Source organism: Sceloporus undulatus, chromosome 2 (assembly GCF_019175285.1).
Source record: "Sceloporus undulatus isolate JIND9_A2432 ecotype Alabama chromosome 2, SceUnd_v1.1, whole genome shotgun sequence".
Lineage (NCBI taxonomy): Eukaryota > Metazoa > Chordata > Lepidosauria > Squamata > Phrynosomatidae > Sceloporus > Sceloporus undulatus.
This window is the reverse complement of record NC_056523.1, coordinates 241855416-241874181: the sequence shown is the minus strand read 5'-3', so window position 1 is coordinate 241874181 and position 18766 is coordinate 241855416. Positions and strand designations below refer to the sequence as shown.

Below are 18766 nucleotides of genomic sequence, written 5' to 3'. Positions count from 1 at the left end.
TTTCCGTTCCTGTACCGCGTTTTGGCTGAAGGGAGGGGGGAGAGAAATAGAGCGTTGTGGGCGGAGCCAGGAGTTTTTTAGGCAGCGGCGGAGGGAATGGCTGTCATCCATGAAGTCATATTCATAATCGAGTTCCTCCGGCTGGCTCCGGGTGACTCGGAGGCAGAGGGAGAGACGCCCGCCCGCCGCCGCCGCCCCGCGCTTTCCCCAGGCCAGGTAAAGCCCGCCTGCAACTTCCTTCTCTTCCTCTGCATGGTTTCCCCTTCCTTGCACGGGGGCTGCTTTATTTGGGTATATTGGGAGCGGGGATTAGGAGGGAAAGACCTTTGAGGTTGCAGATCCCTTCCCTGCCTAGATCAAAGCCATTGAGCCCCCTGGACCCTTCTCCAAATCCTCCGGAAGAAAGTTTCCTCCCCTGGAACGTGTCCCCCTTTTTACTCCCCATCGGAGGGAAAATGAAACATGACTTTGTGAGTCAGCGGAACCTGGCTCCGGTTGCAAAGGAAGGGAAGGAAGGAAGGAGGGGGACTCGCTCAGTCAGCAGCATAAGCATCATCATCATCATCATCTGCTGGTGTTTTGCTAGTCCTGGATGGAAAGCTAGCCCTGGCGAGAGAGAAACCAGAGGGAGCCAGAAATAGGCTCCTCCTCAGAGGAGGAAGGCTCCTGCTTGCCTCCTTCTCTCCTGACCTGTTTTAATTTTGGAGGTGGCTCTCAGTGTAAAGAAGCCAGAACATAACCATCCATCAATCAACGCGAGGGATTAACTGCGAGCCAGGCAGGCTCTCTTCCACCGACTAAGCAGTTAAGGCTTTGGGGGCAGCCAGCGTGGCCTGGTGGCTTCAGTGTTAAGAGGCAGGAGGGCTCCTCTGAGTCTCGGCTCCGCCGCGGAGACCCACTGGGCGAGTCACACTCTCTCAGCCTCCGCATCGGAAGCCTCAGTGGCCATGCCCTCCTCCCTCTGGAGGAGCCAGCCTTGCCATCATAGATTCGCCAGAAGTCAGAAATGCAACTCGAAGAAGGCGCACAACAACCACCACAAGGAGCAGGGTTTGTTGTGGCCTCGGGTTTGCTGGGTTGTTGTTGCGAAGCGCTTTAAGTTGGAGCCCACAACGCTCTCCTGCCCCGAAGAAGAAGAAGAAGGAGGAGGAGCCCGGCCGCCTATTATTTTATATGTTGTTTTATTTTTGGCCCAGGAGGCGCTGCCTTGGCCTCTCCCTTCCTCCGCCCGCTTGAACTGCCTCCTCCTCTTCGTCAGCCCAGAAGAGGCAGAGTTTGGAGAGGTGGCCCCCGGGGAAAGGGCGCCCCCGAGGGCCGGGGCAGCCGAGCTACGGACGGAGGAGGAGAATCCCCTTCTTCCCTTCCTGCCTGCCACAAGCGCAGACCCCGGGAGGAGGGAGAGCTGGGCGGGCGCCGCTCGCTGGCACTTCTCCTTCTTGCTGTTGTTGTTGTGGTGCGCCTTTAAGTGGGACGTGCTAAAACAAATGACAGGACTTGCCCATATAGAGAGGCCATCATACTTGCCCATGAGGGATCATAGGGGAAGACTTGCCCAGAGGGAAACATTGAACACTTGCCCAGTTCCCCTATGGGCGAGCATTCTCCAATCATTCTCTATGGGCGAGCATTCTCCAATATGTCCCTATGGAGTATCCTCCAATCATTCTCTATGGGAAAGTATGGTTTCCCTGTGGGCAAGGACTGCCATTGGTTTTAGTACAGCCTCCTCCAAAGTCCTTCCCGATTCCCATCGTGGGGGGTTTCTTGGCAAGGTTTGCCCAGAGCCGGGGACTTTCTTTGCCCTTGCCTTCCCTCTGAGGAAGAGGCCGAGAGAGGGAACATGGTCTCTATAGAGTTGTTGTCTAACGCTGAAGAAGCCACGACGACGCTGGCAGTTTGACCTCTTCGAAATGGCCGGCCAAGGACCACCGCCTCAGCGCTTCCAGAAACGCCTCTAGACCGTTTCTTTTCCGTTGGCGACGACGGTTGGGCGCCTCAGAAAGGGACGCCGAGGAGGCGCTGTGGTTGTCTTTAATATATCTGTCAGGAAAGGTTTCCAAAGGTGGACACAAACACACACAAACACACACTCTCTTCCCCTGGCTGGGTCTTTATGCACAGCGCTTGCCGTTCCTCCTCCCAGCCCCTAATGGGAGCCAGGAGCCTGGGCCCTTTCCCTCAGGGAAAGGAGGAGGGAAAAGTTTTATTTTGGTGGTTGTGGCTGCTGCTCTGAGGGAAGAGGAGGAGGAGGAGGAGGAGGGCGGCCTGGGAGGAAGAGGCGAGGCCGGTCGGCCGGTAGGGCTGGCTCTGCCTCCCTTCTCCGCCTCCTCCTCCTTCTCCCTCAGCCGCAGCAGCAGCCACGCAGCAGCCCGCCGAGAATCGGAAGTCATGTCGGTCTCCTTGGCACCGCGCGGCGGCGCTGCCCCTGCTCGGCCTCTCAGGCCCTGCCAAGCGCGGCCTGGTCGAGACCTAGGGTAAACAGCCCCCAAAGGGGAGGTGCCATCCACACTGGGGAATAACCCGGTTGGCACCGCTTGACTCGCCGTCTGACTCTTTGCTATGGGAATTCTGGGAGTTGGAATTTGTTGTGGGGACCAGCGGAGCTCAGCTCCGCTCTGGTCCCCAACAACAACTCCAACTCCCAGATTCCATAGCAAAGAACGTGAAACTTCTAGAAAAGTCTTAAGGTTGTGTGGGTGTTTTTAATTCCCCTTTTTTAAAAGCCTCACTAGGCGATCTATATGGGAAGGAGTGTGTGTGTGGGTCGCGATTTTGGTACTATTTATGGAGCAGGGATGGGGTGTGTTGTTTTCTCTCTCCCTTTTTGGGGCCGAGTTGAGGAACAAGCACATGGGCGCCGATGGCCTCTCCGGTTGTTGTTGTGCAACTTGAACAAGGCCTTGTGGGAGAGGAGAGAGAGAGATGGCCCTCCATTTGTTTCAGGAGGATCCTGAAGGGTTTCATCACCTCCTCAGTGAAGATTACCCACAATCTGAGACGGAACAAGAGGGGCTGATACATGGCTCTGGCGCCGCAGGTGTGTGTGGTGTGTGTTTGTTTTTGTGTGTCTGCGCAGGCGCTTAGTTAGATTTTTTTTAGTTGGTTGTTTGCCTCAATGTTGGCAGCTGTACGCGGACTTGCTCGGACGTGTGTGTATGTGTGTGGTGTGATCTCATTAAGTTCGTGTGTGTGTGAGAGAGAGAAATCTAAAAGTGTGTGTGTGTGTGTTTGTGGTGTGATCTCACTAAAGTGTGTGTGTGAGAGAAAAGTGTGTGTGATCTCTGCTAGGTTGTGTGTGAGAGAGAGATGAAAAGTGTGTGTGATTTCACTAAAGTCTGTGTGTGTGTGTGTTGTGTGGTGTGAGAGAGAGAGTCAAAAAGTGTGTGTGATCTCACTAAAGTGTGTGTGTATGTGTGAAAGAGAGATCTTAAAAAGTGTGTGTTTTGTGTTTATCTCATGAAGCGGTGTGTGCATGAGAGAGAAGTCAAAAGTGTGTAATCTCACTAAAGGTGTGTGTTGTGGTGTGATCTCACTAAAGTATGTGTGTGTGACAGAGAGAGATCAAAAGCATGTGCAAGTCACTAAGTGTGTGTGACCTCACTAAAGTGTGCATGCGTGTGAGGAGATCTCAAAAGTGTGTGTTTTGGGGGGGAGAAAGGCAGCCCCGGGCCCTGCGGCTTTTAAGAGGGTGTTTTGCATTTCCAGCATTGTTGCCTGCCTTTCATTCTTTTGTGGGCCTTTTAGCCCCTTCTTCCCTCCAGCTTCCTTTAGCCCCAGCCTTTAAACTCCCGAGGTCTGGACAATGAATGCAAAAGCCAGCCCCCATTCCTTAGTACTATAGCAGCTCCATGTTAGGGGTGGGCCCCTCTTTGGCTGTGTGAGTCAGTGTATTGTCATGCAAATGTAGGCACACTTTCTCTTTGTGAACCTAATTGCCCTATTATTCTCGCGCATTGCCCCCCTTCTCCTGTGGGGGCTGTTTTTGAAATGGTTTAGCGCGAGGACAGAATAGGAGTCAGATTTTTATGCCCATCTGCAATTCATCAGGCCCTATGAAACAACAAAAAAAGTTCTATCAGCTCTAGATTTTGAAGAGAGTTCAAAGTTAAGTGGTCAGTAACAGATGTGGGCTTGACAGGGTGAAGGCGAAGCATCTTAAATAGTATTTCTCCACAGTTATGTCTGTGCTTCAGGTCTAGCTGTACTGTAAGGATTTGATAGAATCTCTGCACCGCCAGAGTGGTTAAAGTAGCCCTTAGATCTTTTCTCTTTTGTCTTGCTAAGTGGTTGGTGTGCATTCCTTGTCCTATTGAAGAGTGCTCTGACCACACTGCGGCTTGAGGCTGACAAAAAGGTGGAAAAGTTTCTGGCTTGCCTTTTTAGGTTGTTAATTTTGGATGGTGGGGATATATATTTTTTCAAAGTGTAATGTCCCTCTCTGGCGCAGGCTTTTGTTTGACTTTGAAGTTAATAATCAGAAGGTGGACAGGTTTGTGGGTGCTTTTTGCTTTTTTTTTGGACTGTGTTCTTTTTTTCTTACTGTTGAGTTCCTGATTATTGTTGAACCTCGTGATCCGTGAATGGAGACTTCTCAGTTGGGAGCAAATGGGTATACAGTACTGAGATGATCTATAAAACTATTTCCACTGCGTTCCTGTGGTTCCTGTTATTTTTGAAGTGATTGTGTGTGAAGCAGGTTGCTTGCCTCCTGCTTGCTCAGCGTTCACCTCCACAGAGTTTCTTCACTGTGAGAAATGCCCGAAAGCCCATCTTCAGGAGTTAGGTGCTCCAAAGTCATTCCATGAAGGCTGGGATGTGAGCAAGCCTCCTTTTAACAACTTCCACCCTATTTCATGTGTCTGCCTTTCTTCTCAGTCCCTGCAGCACCCCCCTGTCAGGTCCTGATGTGTTAGTATTGTTAATCTGATATGGAAACCGCTTTGATCGTTCACTGAAAGGTATACAAATAAGCTTTACTATCTTTAGTATTTATTATCACCTTTGCCCTGGAGGGTTCTCCAGTTCTTTGGCGCGTTTGTGGGGTAGGATGCATTGGGGAAGTGGTTATTCTGTGGTGTCCATTTCATGGCCAACACACACAAGCCTCCGGTGATCTGATGAGGTGAAGATGCACTTGATGCCTTTCTCAGGTGTCTCCCCCCCCCCCAGTTTATACCTTTTCTTGCGTTCCTTATGGCTTTGTGTGGGTTGTACTTGAAGCATGGTACTCAAGGGTATGGCGCAGGTGTGCCATATTGTATTGCTGGTGCAAGTTAAAACATAAGCGCCTTTGTGTTTTAAACCTTAACTGGTGTTATAGAATGTTATTTTCCTGCTAACACACGTTTGAGACACGTTAACTGCGTTTAAACTTTTTTTCATTGGGCTTCAAAGATTTTCAGCTAAGTTTGTGTTTTAAAGTCTATAGTTTTGTTGTTGTTTTTGTGTGCTCAGGACCACATGGTCACCCTAGGTGCACCTAGGTTTTTGGGGGTGGAGTGCGATGTCCCTAATTTCACCCAGTAGGTTTCCATGGCTGAGTGGGGAATCAAAGCCTGGTCTCCTGACTCATAATCAACACTCAAACAACTACACCATGCTGACTCTAATAAGATTTTAGCTGAACTTTATTTTAACTTCTTGTATACTGCCTTGGGTATTATGTCAAGAGAACACAGGATATAAATTAATTTATCTGCTAGCCCCCCACTTCTCCTTGTCTGTCCCCTTCTGCACCATTTCTTCTCCTCCTCCAGATACTTAAGCCAAAGCCATCAGGAAGAGCCTGCAACCCTTCCCTCCTTTTCACCAATCCCCAAGGGTTGGTTGACTCCTGCATTTTGAAACCTCAGTCCCGGCTGTTTACTAGCCACTGCCAATAATGGTCTGTGAAATTATTTCTCTCCCTTGGTGGTGTCTTATGCTTCCTCTAGGGGACCTTTTCCCAGTTGCAAGGCACTGATTGCATGACAAATTGTGATTATTTTTCCTCGCCTGTAAATTACATTGACAGTGGCTTGTGTGTGTGGGCTGGAACAGAAAGTGATATCCAGTCCATTTTCTCGTAATGTGCGACAGTACTTCTTAACAAGTGCGAAGAAATATGAAAGCAGTTTAAACATGTATGCTGCCTTCTAGTAGCAAATGGTCTCAATAGTCACCGGAAGTCCACTCAAAAGTGGTAGACTGGTAAAATGTGCTCAGCTAGTCAGCGAGGATGATAGTGAGTATGGGGCATGCTTAAACTGTAGAAACCATGCAGTTTTGGACCACCACTTTAACACGTGTGCTCCTGGAATTATATAGTTTAGCAGCTCTTTAGCCTTCTCTGCCAAAAGTGCTGGTACTCCCCAAAACCTACAATTGCCAATTCTGTCAGGTGGCGCCCCATGCGAGCGTTAAAGTGTTGTCAGCTGCACCTTATTTCTCAGTGTAGCTGACCTCTAATACACACTATCCTGGTCCGAAATTCCCTGGTCCGTTTCACACAACCTCAATGTAGACAATTGTTTCATATTGAGCAGCGGCCTGTTCCAGTGTGGATAGCTACCTTGGGGTGTGGCTCTTCTTTATTGGAAGCTTTTGCTAGTTGGGTGCATGCTCTCCGGATGCTTTGCTGTGGATTCCTGTAGTGCTGGATTAGTGTCCTTGGGCATATTTGTAGATCACCCGTCCTATGATGGGGGGTTAGTTTGTTTTGAATTGCACAGAGGACATTATTGTTTCAGCTCGCAAATTTGCTACAACTCATGTTTAACTCCGCACCTTTCCCCTATAAAGCTCTATCCTGTATCCATTTCTATCACCCAGATCAAGCGAGGCGAAAAGGCCCTCGTGGGCACTTGCTCTTCCCTGCGCCCCCGGTTCACGCATTGCCGCCTTGGAGTGATCTGTGTAACCCATCCATCCCCGTTGCGGATATTTGTACTTCTGGGTAGCTTGTTAAGTGGGTTGGCAAGCTAGCTCAGTTTGAGTTTGCTTGCACCCACGATTGAATGCTGTTTCAAGTCTGTTCTGTGTTCTTGTAATAGTGAGGCTATTGTCTGAAAAAGACACTTTCTAAGGCTTGTGCAAGCCTCACTACGTCTCAGCCTCAGAAGATGGCAGGACAACCCCCTCTAAGAAGCTTGCCAAGAAAACCCTGTTATAGATTCTAGGGTTGCCACTAAGTTGGAAACCATCTGGATGGCACAACCAAACATAACAGGCCTGTATTCTGATCAGTATGATTGTTGCATCTGCCCTAATTTCTATGGAGTGCGTTGGAAATACAGGCAAGCCCTCCATTAACAAAGCTCTGACAGTGAAGCTTCTTCTAACACAGAAGTTTAATGCCCACCCAAACCCTCTTTTCTTTCATCTCTGTTTTAGCTGGCAGTCTTTTAGCAGCATTGAAATGGGGGAGATGGTACAGGAGAGTGGGAGAAACACACAGAATGTCAGTGTAGGAATGCAGCGCGGTCCTGTTCTGGGTTAAATAGTGCAATAAACAGCTTGAGCTGGGAAAAGAAGACGTTCCATCTACTGTGATCCACTTGTAACTGTGTTTGCTTAGTACCAACAGGCACCAGGTAACCGCTGCATCCACTTTACTGAGCACGTGTGAAGCGACAGAACAGAATGGGGAAAGCAGATTAGCTTTCCAACTACATTGGATGCTAAAAAAGTATAGCAGCCCGTTTGTTCACTAAAGTAGAATCACACAAAAAGTGGAGACTGGTGAAAGAAAAAGTAATCACTGGATGCCTTTTGGGAAAAGCTCAGTGGTCGTCTAGCAGTTCAAACTGTTTTATTTATGCAAGTCTTACAGGATCTCTCATTATTTTATTTACTTGTGCTATTGTTTTGTTTTGAGCAAACAGATAGCTGAAACATGAAGCGCTCTTCTTTTCTGTGGTGTAGGCAACTTCCAACACTCGTTACACTTCCCTTGTCTTTTCCCTCCTACACCACAATATTTTATGTTAAGTGAAGTAAACACTGAGAAACACATGTACCTTTTAAACTGCGATAATACCTGTGCTAAGTCTGGGTGCCAGAGTATATTAAATGTTTGTCTCTAGTCCCTTAGGCTGTGCAGACCTTAAGGGGTGGCCTGCAGCAGCCCCTTTAGCGCCACGCGAAAGAGCCATGGAGAACTACATGTTTGTGGCCCTGTCTTGACCTTTTGTCCCGGCAACCACGGGCCACCATAGCGGTGGCACGCGGTGCTGTGGCGACCCTTTACAGCACGCTCCTTTGGCACTGTGTCATGTAGGAGGAGCATTGTGATGCTGCTCTGCTGTGTGGTGTGGCACCACAGCAGCCATGCTGGCCTGGGACGAGTTGGGCATGCATCTTATGGCGCTATGTCTCCAACTCCACTGTTCAGGCTGGTCTAATGGCTGGTTCTGTACAGCCCCCCCAGTCTTCTAACTGCGTGTATCAGACTAAGCTCACAACATTCAAGGACTGCAGGTTCAAAATTCTACTTGATTGGGCTAGTTAATCTTAATCTTACACAGAGGGGTTGACAAGGCACTAACTGTTGGAAGTTATGTTTTAGCTTAACCATGGCCATTCCAGGCTTCTGAAAAACGAGTCATATATTCAGAGAATGTAGGAAAACTGGAAATAGATTCTCTTTCATCATTTGCATTGAGGAGGGAGAGGGCAGGTGGAGGAGCAATTGAAAAGGAAGCTTGCAAGAGGAGTTTGAATTGCAGCCTGTATTCATGCCATAGAGTGATTAGATAAAGAATATAGTTATGAGAGCCCGTGATGTGTAGTGGTTTGACTCTGATTCTGGAGACGCGGTTTGATTCTGCACTTGGCCATGGAAACTCAGTAGGTGACCTTAGGTGGTCACACACTCTCAGCCCCCAAAAAACCCTGTGATTGGTTCATGATAAGTCAGCAGAAATGGGCTTGAGGGCACACAACAAACACAGCTATTGAAAGCTGAATTATTAAAATACAGTTGAGCTCGATTATCCGACATAAACGGGCGGGCTGATACGTTGGATAGACGAAATTGTTGGATAATCTGAGGGCACTGTTTGGGGGCCTGGCTGTGCCATTGCCTTCCCCGTTGCCATGCTTTAGCCCTTGTTTTGGGGCCTCAGAGGTACTCGCTTCTGTTTGCTTGCGCTGCCGTGCTTAGGGCCGTGTTTTGGTGCGAGGCTTGACTCGCCCTTCTCTCCTTGCCCGCAAGACCGCCATGTTTTGGGGCGTCGTGTCTGGGGGGGTGCGGAAATGCCTACAGCCACCCCCAAGCAGCCGCGATGTCGGATAATCCGGAATGTTGGCTGACCAAAGGACGGGGTAATCGAGACTTAGTGTACACATGCATGCCTCAGTTCACAACAGCCTCTCAAAAAATAAACTTCTTTTTTACAAAACATTTATGCCTGCCTAGCTAATGCTTTCTCCTTGTCTTCTGTTTAGCTAGAGAATTTTTAAGCGTGGCATTGGCATTGGGAGGGTGGTGAAGGAGGGTGGAGAAACACAAAACTTGTTGAGGGGTGAAAAAGCATGTTTGCAGTAAACAATGAAATAACACTAAGCAGGAAAGAGCAGGATTTATTCCAGTCAAAACCAGATGTAGCCAAGTTTACCTGCTTACAACAGGCAGAGGTAGACAAGCAGTTTGCTTTTTGGAATTTCTTACTTAACATGCATGGATAACAAAACAGAGAAAAGTGGGGGAGCAGTTAAGTGTCAACAGCTACCCTCAGCATGTTTGAAAAGCATAGATATAAAAGTTTGGCCATCCACCGTGGAAATAATTTAAAATGTGGAAGGGCGGGTGAAAGACAAAAAAATTCATCCCTGGTATTGCATTTTCGAAGAGCTTTGAAGTGGCCCTCTATAAGTTCCACATGTTTTTGTTTACACAGGCATGGCTTACTTGATATAGTGCTTCATTCCACATGTGTATATTTTGAATTCTGAATAAGATTTGCTAGAAACATGTTCAGCTGCTCTTTCTTTTTGTGGTGAAGGAGGATATACCTATACTTTCTGTTTATTTCTGCCTCTGGTACCAAGATTTCTGTTGAAGTATGCCTAGGTACGCATCTCTACTGTTAATGGAGATATAACAGAATTAGGGTGAAAAATATAGTCATAGCCTTATGAAAACTTGAACTTCTCAGAACCTGTTACCTCACAACATGCAGACATGAAAAATAGGGTTCATTTGACTATCTGTAATCCATTTTAAATTTCCAGACCGTCAACTATTCCGGTGACATAATCTAATAATTCTAGTACCAGGGCAGTGTCATAGTGTGTGGTGTTGTACTGGTTATAGCTTGTAAAACTTTCCTGGTGTTATTCAGATTGTAGGAGCGGGTCTTACTATTTGGGCATTCTCCTTTATGAGTCATTCTGGATAATATACTTTTCATCACATCGATGTAGATGGCTGAAGGTTAGTGCAGTTTTAACCCAATGCCAGTTTTGTTTGTTGTGACAGCAAAGCAGTGGATCAGCTTGGAAGGTCCTAGGCCATATATATTGGACTTGTTGTCTCATACTACTACGTGGTCCAATTTTCTATTTGACACACGCAGGGTACATCACTAATCCCTTAAGGGATGGCACAAAGAGGGAAACCTTCCTGTTTTTTCACCCATCCTGACAATGTCACGAGAGACTTGATCCTGTCTGGCGAGATCAGACATCGACAAAATAATCTACATAGTAGTGATATTAAGAGGGGTGGGGCAGAACTTTAGGCTTTGCTTCGGCAGGAAAATCAGAGGAAGTCCAAGGGCTTGGTGGGGAGAATGGAAACACGACTATGCATAATGAACACCTACTGACTAATGTGGTTCTAAAAGTTTTGGTTTGTCTACCTGTCCTCCCCACTGAATGTTAATTTCACACATACACACTTTACAAACGAGCAGTACTTCTGGACAGCTTGTTCTGGATTCAGTCAGCAGAATATTTCAAACTTCTGTTGCACCACTGGATTCAGATAGCATTTATTTTAAGCACACTGGGGAAGGCAGATGCTGAAAACATTGTTCTCACTCATTTATTAAGTCCTATTTGTTTGTTAATCATTAAATTTCTCATCCCAAGCCACAATAGATTTGCTATACACGTTTAAACAGAGCAGTATTAACCTGTCATTTAAAAGCATACTTTATTTTTAACATTGTGGGCTTAATTTACTATTTGATTTTGTTTGGTAAAATTCTATGTGTGTATGTTTTTGAAGACTCTTTAAAATTATATTTTGATTAAGCTGATGAAACTGAAATGCAGTTTTCTTTCTGTATTAATTGGAAGAGACACTCAAATGGCTTCTTTCTTTTTTTTAGGATAATGTCATATTATAATTTTCTATTGTACCTTTTGAAATACCTTGAAGTTATGCTGCGTTGAATATTGCCCACTGGCATTTTTTGGTGTTAATGTATGCTTTCAAGGAGCCGGAGCGCAAAAAATCTCTGGTTACCTTTTTCTTAAGTTGGTGCTTCCTAGTGATGCTTCTCCTTTTGTACCCTTTTTTAAAAATGCAGTTATTCATTCTTGGATTATTTTAGTTGATTGTGGTTGTATGGTTATTGGGGTGGCTATTTGATGACATCTCTTGGGTAAAAAAAGCCAATTCAGCGTGAAGTAAATCTTTGTAACAGTGTATTGCCCATCCTCACTCTGCATAGATCTTGGTAAGCAGGGGATTGGCGGGGGGGGGGGGGCATGACTATCACCTGAATGGTTGTTCAGGGGGTGGAAAGCAGGCACCTGAGATGAGATAGTCAGTGTTCCCTGCTGGCTGCAGTGTTACAATTCCATTTTGTTGGTTGTTTCCCTTCAAGCTATCAATAGCAAAATAATCATGAGAAGAATCTGTTAATGTTAGCAGTGGACCAAATTGTTTCCAGACAGCAACCCTTTCTTTTTTCAGCCTTACCTGAAGTTTAGTCCTTCATTGAGAAGAAAACCAGTATTAGTGAAGCACACGAGCTTGTATTGAAGTATTCTTTGTGGGAAGATTTGCTACTCACTGTTGAGTTGTCATCTCTTTCAGGAGGAGTAACAGGCTATTCGTGTTTGCATTTTTTTCAATAAAGTAAACGTCAAGCAACTTAAATGTATGTTGGCTTGAGCTTAAGATAATAAAAAAAACATTTGGATTCCATTTAAAAGGACAAAGAGTGACCATTTTTTCACATCCACTTCTATATTGCCTTCTCATTAGATCCAAATCATGCAGTTGATGTCTTTACCCCATTCTTGCAGTCATAGATTTCTGGCGAGGCTCAGTTGAGGCCTAAAGTTGACACTAATATCCGTTCAGCTGGCTGAAAAGGAGCCATAGAAAAGAGAGTTCAGCATGTTTTAGGTTCTAAAATGTTCTGAAGTGGCTGTGAGCAGGCACAGGATCCATATTGTGAGCTGACTGAGACCATGAAGAAGAAGATGAAAGATGTTGAATCTAGTACAGATCTGTTCTCCTCTCATGCAGCACTTAGCAATTTAATGCTGCCTAATTGAAGGCTTTAATAGACAGTTAAGGAATGATAAAGCATGATTTATGAGTTCAGGACTAAACTCTATGGATACCTAGTAACAGTCAACACTTAGTGGGATAAATGGATGTCAACACAACTTTAATTGGTGCTGTATAGATGTTTGGTCTTCAGATTTATTCGCATACTAGGGATTGGGGTGTTTGTACTCACTGAGATGAGGAAATTGTGGTGTGCAATACATCTGAAGGGAAATTAAGCCTGGGAAGCTGTTGTTATGTACTGATACTGTATCACTCCCCAGCCTCAGGCTACCATCTTGGACTTCTAGCCGTCTGTTTTGGTCTTAATGAGTCATTGTCGGTTTTGTCTCTGCTTATACTACTTTATTGGCCAGCTGATCTATTCATAGATTATTTTATTACGTATTAGAAATTACAGGCTCTTTGTGTACTAGAGTTTTACTGTGGATCAATCTGGTTTTATGGCTGATCTACATAAAACGAGTGCCCATGTCAGGACATATGTTCAAGACACATATCCTGATTTAAACTGTATGTGCCTGAACATCCCACAGATAGGTCATGCACTTTAATTCTCTGCATTTGCCTGTTACATTTTTGTGTCTTTTTTTCTCCGTAGATCCAATGTGAAGTGAGGGCCACATAGAAAATAAACAATGATGTATATACATGTGGGTGCAATTACTACATTCATGAAGATGTTTGTATAAGTATATGTGTATATAGGGGAAATCTGGGAACATAATGGAACCAAAAAAGCCTAAATATTCCTAAGGGTGGGCAGTTTCCCCAGCATAATCCAACAGATCTGGTACAGAATGTGCCTGTATGGAAACACACGATGAGAGATGAAAGTGCTGGCAGCAGTGCCAACTGGCAATGAATGAATGATTGTAACCTGTAGAGTCAATTTGGCTCATAGGAGAGCTTTAAATCAGAATTCAGTCATTGCACTGTGGTTCTTATTCTGCAGACCTTATGTATATTACACTGCTGCAACTAAATTCTGACAGAATTTGGCATTTTCTGCTGCCAAACTCAATGCCCTGAAACAGCTGTTTTCCATAGGAGGAAAACATGGTAATTCAGAGTGATGCTGTGCATCGGAGCATGGCTTCCATAGGATTTAAAACTGTCTCTTATCTATGATACTAAACCTCTGGCCCAGTCTAGGAAAGGAGAGGTAGGGGCATGTGTTTGTGCATGCATGAATGCGTATGTAACACAAAAGTAGATTCCCACCCACCCAAATCCATGATGGTGGTTTACCACTACTAATGTAAAATAAGTGTATTCTTTGTTTGATGCAAAATAAAGTACAATAATGCTGCCCCATGAGATTGGATGATAAATGTTAATAGGTTTAAAGAAACAGTTTGGGGGGGGGGGTCCTTAATCTAAGCCTCAGGACTTTCCTGGACAGTGATTATTTATGGCAGAACTAGCAGCTGGAAAACTGTTAAACAAATGTTTGCTTTCAGACTTGATTGCAAATACATCTCATGTTCTGTGGAAGTAGTCTCAGTTTAAAATGGGTGCTGCGGTCAAGGTCACTTTACACAGACCGCCTTTACATTTCAAATAACTTGTTTATATAGAAAAACCTGATGCATTATAATGGGCAGATTCAGTTTTAAGATAAAACGCCAGTTGCATCTCATGATAGTGGTGTGATGGTACTTTTCTTGTTCACGTACAGTAGCAGTTGGTGTTTATAAAATATTCTTTGGTATGACCGTTTTTACTTTGATTTTTCTCCCAAGTCCTGGTTAATTTTACTGTAAAAGATTATTGTTTTATAGTGATATTCTTTCAACAGTATGTTTGTCCTTTGCATTACTCTTATGTTACCTCTGTTGCAACCCTCCTCCACAAAAGTTGCCTTTGTGGAGCACTTGTAATGACCCAATAGATAAGTTTTGTGCATTAAAACTCTTCCTTTTGTGACTGGCTTGGGATGTGGGGAGACTAATTAGCCCCTGTGGTCTTCTGTAGTTATGTTTGTTTTGCGCGTACAGTATGGCTTCAGAGGTATTTCTGTCTTAACTTGCAAGGAGTTGGCTCCCTTGGTAGTTTATTTAAAGCATGTTCCAGAGCTCTTGTTTAATTCTTTTCCTGGCTTAATCAGAGAAAGGGAATGGGTAGGTAAAACACAAGAACATATTGTTACAGGTAAATATTATTAAGTAATCAAGTATTACTGAGTATTCATTGTCTATGTTATGTTCCTTCAAGTTGGCTCCTTTTAGAGTGACCCCCATCACAGAATTTTTTTTTTGGCAACATTTTATTCAGTACAGTGGTACCCCGGGTTACGAATGTAATTCGTTCCGGGCGCCGTTCGTAACCCGAAGATTTCGCTAGCCGAAAAAAGCCCATAGCGCTGCGCTGAAAGCCGCGATTTCGTGCGAAAAAGCGGCGAAAAAGCACCAACATTTTTCGTAGCCGGAAAAAAACAAAAAAAATAACCCCGAACAGTTTTTTCCTATTTCATTTTTTCGTATCCCGGAAATTTCGTAACGCGGTGATTCGTATCCTGGTACCACTGTAGTTTGCTACTGCCTTCTTTATAGGCTGGGATAGTGTGACTTGCACAAGGCCTCCCAGTGGGTTCCATGGCTGCATATTTCTGCAAAATTAAGGCAGTTTTGATGCTGTTTTAGCTGCCATGGCTCAATGCTTGTGGAATTCTGGAATTTGTAGTTTTGTGAGATAGTTAACCTTCTCTGTCAGGATCTCTGGCCATCACAACAGACTACAAATCCCAGGATTCCAAAGGATGGCACTATGGCATTAAAATGGTGTCAAACCATATTAATTCTGCAGTTTGGCAGCAGCCTTTGCGCAGGAATTCAACACAGGTTTTCTGGGCTCAGTTAACACTCCAAGCACTGTGTCACGATGAATCTTTGATTACTATGCTTATACTGATCTGGAATGAAAGAAATTAATAATAGGTAGTGACCAAGGTTGTTAGGCAATATCCATGGGAGGGGGTTTGCATCGGATCCTCCCCAGGTCATGGTGTATGGGGGTTTATCCTGTGCAGCTGAATTGCTGTTAAATAGTGTCAACTTTTTTTAAACATTATTTGGAAACAAAGTATACAGGAGTTATACGTATGTCTATCATGTATAAGTACTGAATTTTAGTCAAAATTTATCCCAACAACCTGGTTGGCTTATCCATGGGTGAAATGTAATATTATACTTTAACTCTTATTAAAAAGGAACCATCCCCTGGTGAAAGGCAAGAGTGCAATCTGTCCTAGAGCACTGACCTCTTCTACTCTCTCTTCAGTCTAGCCTTTCGTGTGACCTAAAACAGTTATGCCTGCCATAATTTTGTGTAGGCTTTGTAGGTGCTTCATCCTTTAGATCCTTTTTAATGCCCCTAAGTTTTACCTTGACTTATCCAAGGGTCATATCAAAATCTATATTTTACCCCCAAACCTGCCCTTGACTTATACATGAGGTCCGACTTATAGTCGAGTTATATATGGGTATGTCTGTTGTTTTAAAGCAGACTTGTGCTTCCATTTAAAATAAGATATATTTTAATAGAACTAGAGTGGAAGAGACATTCAGGAATAGCCATTAAAGCACGCACACACAAACACTCCGACATATAGCCATCCAGCTCGTTTAAAAACCTCCAAAGGAGACTCCAGTGCTCTCTGAGGCAGCTGTTCCACACTGTCAAACAGCTCTTCTGTCAGAAAAGTTCTTCCTATGTTTAGGTGAGATCTCTTTTCCTGTAGCTTGTCTGCTTACAATTTGTCTCAAAGAAACTTTATCTCTCTGGTGTGCTATCACAGTGCTATCATGGCAGTATGGAGGCTAGGTGTTGGCCACCCCTGCATCTGAGTGGATTTTTTTTCAGTAGGAGATTGAGAAATACTGGCACACTACCCCAAGGTCATGCATCAGCAGCCAGGTCTACTCATAGTCCAATATAATGGTTTCAACGTGTCCTCAAACTTGGGGGGGGGGGGAAAGAGACAGATGTAGCTTTAGTCCTGCACAAATAGAACAACTGGTGTGAATGTCATTTTATTACAAACCAGAACAACCTCTTCTCCTTCACTAAGGTGTGTTTGCTTTTGATTCCTCCTGTCTTGGCAAGCTGATTCAGTTTTTTGGGGGAGGGATCTTTGGGCTTGGGAGGTAGTGGTGTGGTCAGGCACTTGGGTAAGACAGTGCAATCTAAACCAGATAAGAAGTAAAGTTCTAAAAGCGCCGGGAGAGAGGACAAGGAGGTAGGAGCTTGGTCTGAGACAAACTCTGGCTGGGCTTTGGTTATGCCTGGTGATCTATTGATGGTTAACCTCAATGACTAATGTTGAGTGGATTGTATGGCTGGTATTCAGCTTGTATAGTACAGTATCCTAAAACGTACCAGTTTAGCATGCATAGTTTGTGGCAGGAAACATAGCCCCATGGTTTAGAACTAAGGTTCCAGAGACTGGCCATGTGCAGAAACAACACAACAATTGGTAAGAATTCAGTTTTCCTCCCTTTTGTTGTTATGTGCCTTCTCGTCACTTCCAACTACTTTGGAATCTATCAGAGTTTTCTTGGCATGATTTGTTCACGTGGAGTTTGACATTGCCTTCCCCTGAGGCTGAGAGACTGGAACTTGCCCAAGGTCACCCAGGGAGTTTCATGGCTGAATAGGAATTTGAACTCTGTTGTTCTGAGTCGTAGTCCACATGCTCAAGTCACTACCTCACATTGGTCTGCCTTGCACTTTACATCTTTAATTCAGGGAGGGGAGGGGGGAAGAATCATGGCCTGAGGGGCCGCCGCATATGGTGTTCCCAGCCATTTTCCACGGCCCCTCCTAGGTCTCCAGTCCTCCCTTGCCCCTATGTGGCCCAAAAGTAGAGAATTCCCTCCTTTTACATAAGGTGTCATATTCTTTTAAAGCTTCCCAAACGTTCCTCCCCCCAACAACTGGAAGTGGCTTTGTTTTGTTTTTTATATTATGGGAATTGTTGTGGAGGCCAGCAGGTCTTGGGAGGATGGATAATTGGTCTGGAGTTTTCCTCTCCTTCAGGCCTATTCTGCTCATACCTAAGGCATCAAAACAGCCTCATTTCTTCCCATATGAAAATCTTTTGGTAAGACCGACCTCTTGCAAGCTTATGTTGTCCAGAGATGAAAACTGCAATGTGTGTGTGTAAAAACTATCCCTAAAAGTTGTGTAGTAGCACGGAATTGCAACAGTTATTGCTGGTTATGCAACCAGGTAAAAGTTTGTTGTTGATTGCTTATAGCAAAATACGAATTCCCTTCTTCAACACACACAATTAAAGATGTGTTGCACCTTTTAGCTCTTTTCAATTTTCACTCTGGTAAACCCAATCCATGCTGTTTAGTTCGCTGATTTACCAACCTCTGTTTTAGGGATGTAAATCTTTCCTCACTCAGGGGCTGTACAAACAGTCCTGAAGGGGCGGCCCGCCCCTTTCTTCAGCCAGAATCAGGGCCGCGACACTTCATGCCACAGCCCCAAATCGGCCTTTCGAGAGAGTGTCAAAAGGAGCCACGAAAAAGCAGCTGTTTTTTGTTGCCCTCAAAAGGGTGCCATTAGCCTTCCGTGCTGCCATCATCTGGATGGCAGTACTGGAGGCACCGCGATGATGCGCCTGCCATCTGGAGCAGTGTGCGGCATCAGGGTGCCCTGGGCGGGGAGTTGGTCATGCATCGTCAGGCTGCTATGCCCCAACTCTGCCCCCAGGCCGGCCTTTCAGCCAGTTTGGACAGGCTTTCGTTCTCAATTCAGATGGCAATAATCTCCTTTTTTCTTCCTTTTGGGCAAGATTACAAGATATTTTGTACATTTTGGTTATTGTCCGTTGTGGTGTTGTTTTTTTTTTGGAAAATGTTGTTTGCACAAACAACGTATTTTTATGTTGTGAAAAACTGAGCATTTTTCTGCAAAGCTGTAGTTTGTGTACCAAACTACACTGTTTTATTTTTTCTTTCTTTCTTTCTTTCCACAATGGGGCCTTTTGTATCTGCTGGGGCTTCGTTTCAGAAACCTCCATGCACTGCCCAACCATCCGTGGTGTTTCACGTCCCCATCTCCAGGGGGTACTAAAATGGGGTCGGGTCCCTTATAAACTGCAACTTAAACGCCTTTCTTTTTTGATTCTTTTATTATTTTTTGGGAGGGCGAAATCTTTCAAGCCATCCGATGTTGCAGCTTGTGGTTTGGCAGCATCCGTGGTATGTGCCCCGTGTTTCTGTTGCAAAATAAAATCTCATA

At 44.9% G+C, this 18766-nt stretch overlaps 1 protein-coding gene across 2 annotated transcripts in view; it reads left to right on the top strand.

Annotated features, from left to right (window-relative positions):
* The first annotated feature begins 18 nt into the window (after window positions 1–18).
* The window catches only part of SMARCA2 (SWI/SNF related, matrix associated, actin dependent regulator of chromatin, subfamily a, member 2), a 183256-nt gene continuing 164508 nt past the window's right edge, over window positions 19–18766 (top strand). Inside the window, exon 1 of one of the 2 annotated variants that reach the window (XR_006101758.1) lies at window positions 19–216. The gene's annotated coding sequence lies outside the window, so the exon portion shown is untranslated. The remainder of the gene's footprint in view (window positions 217–18766) is intronic. The other variant, XM_042447930.1, reaches the window with a different exon arrangement.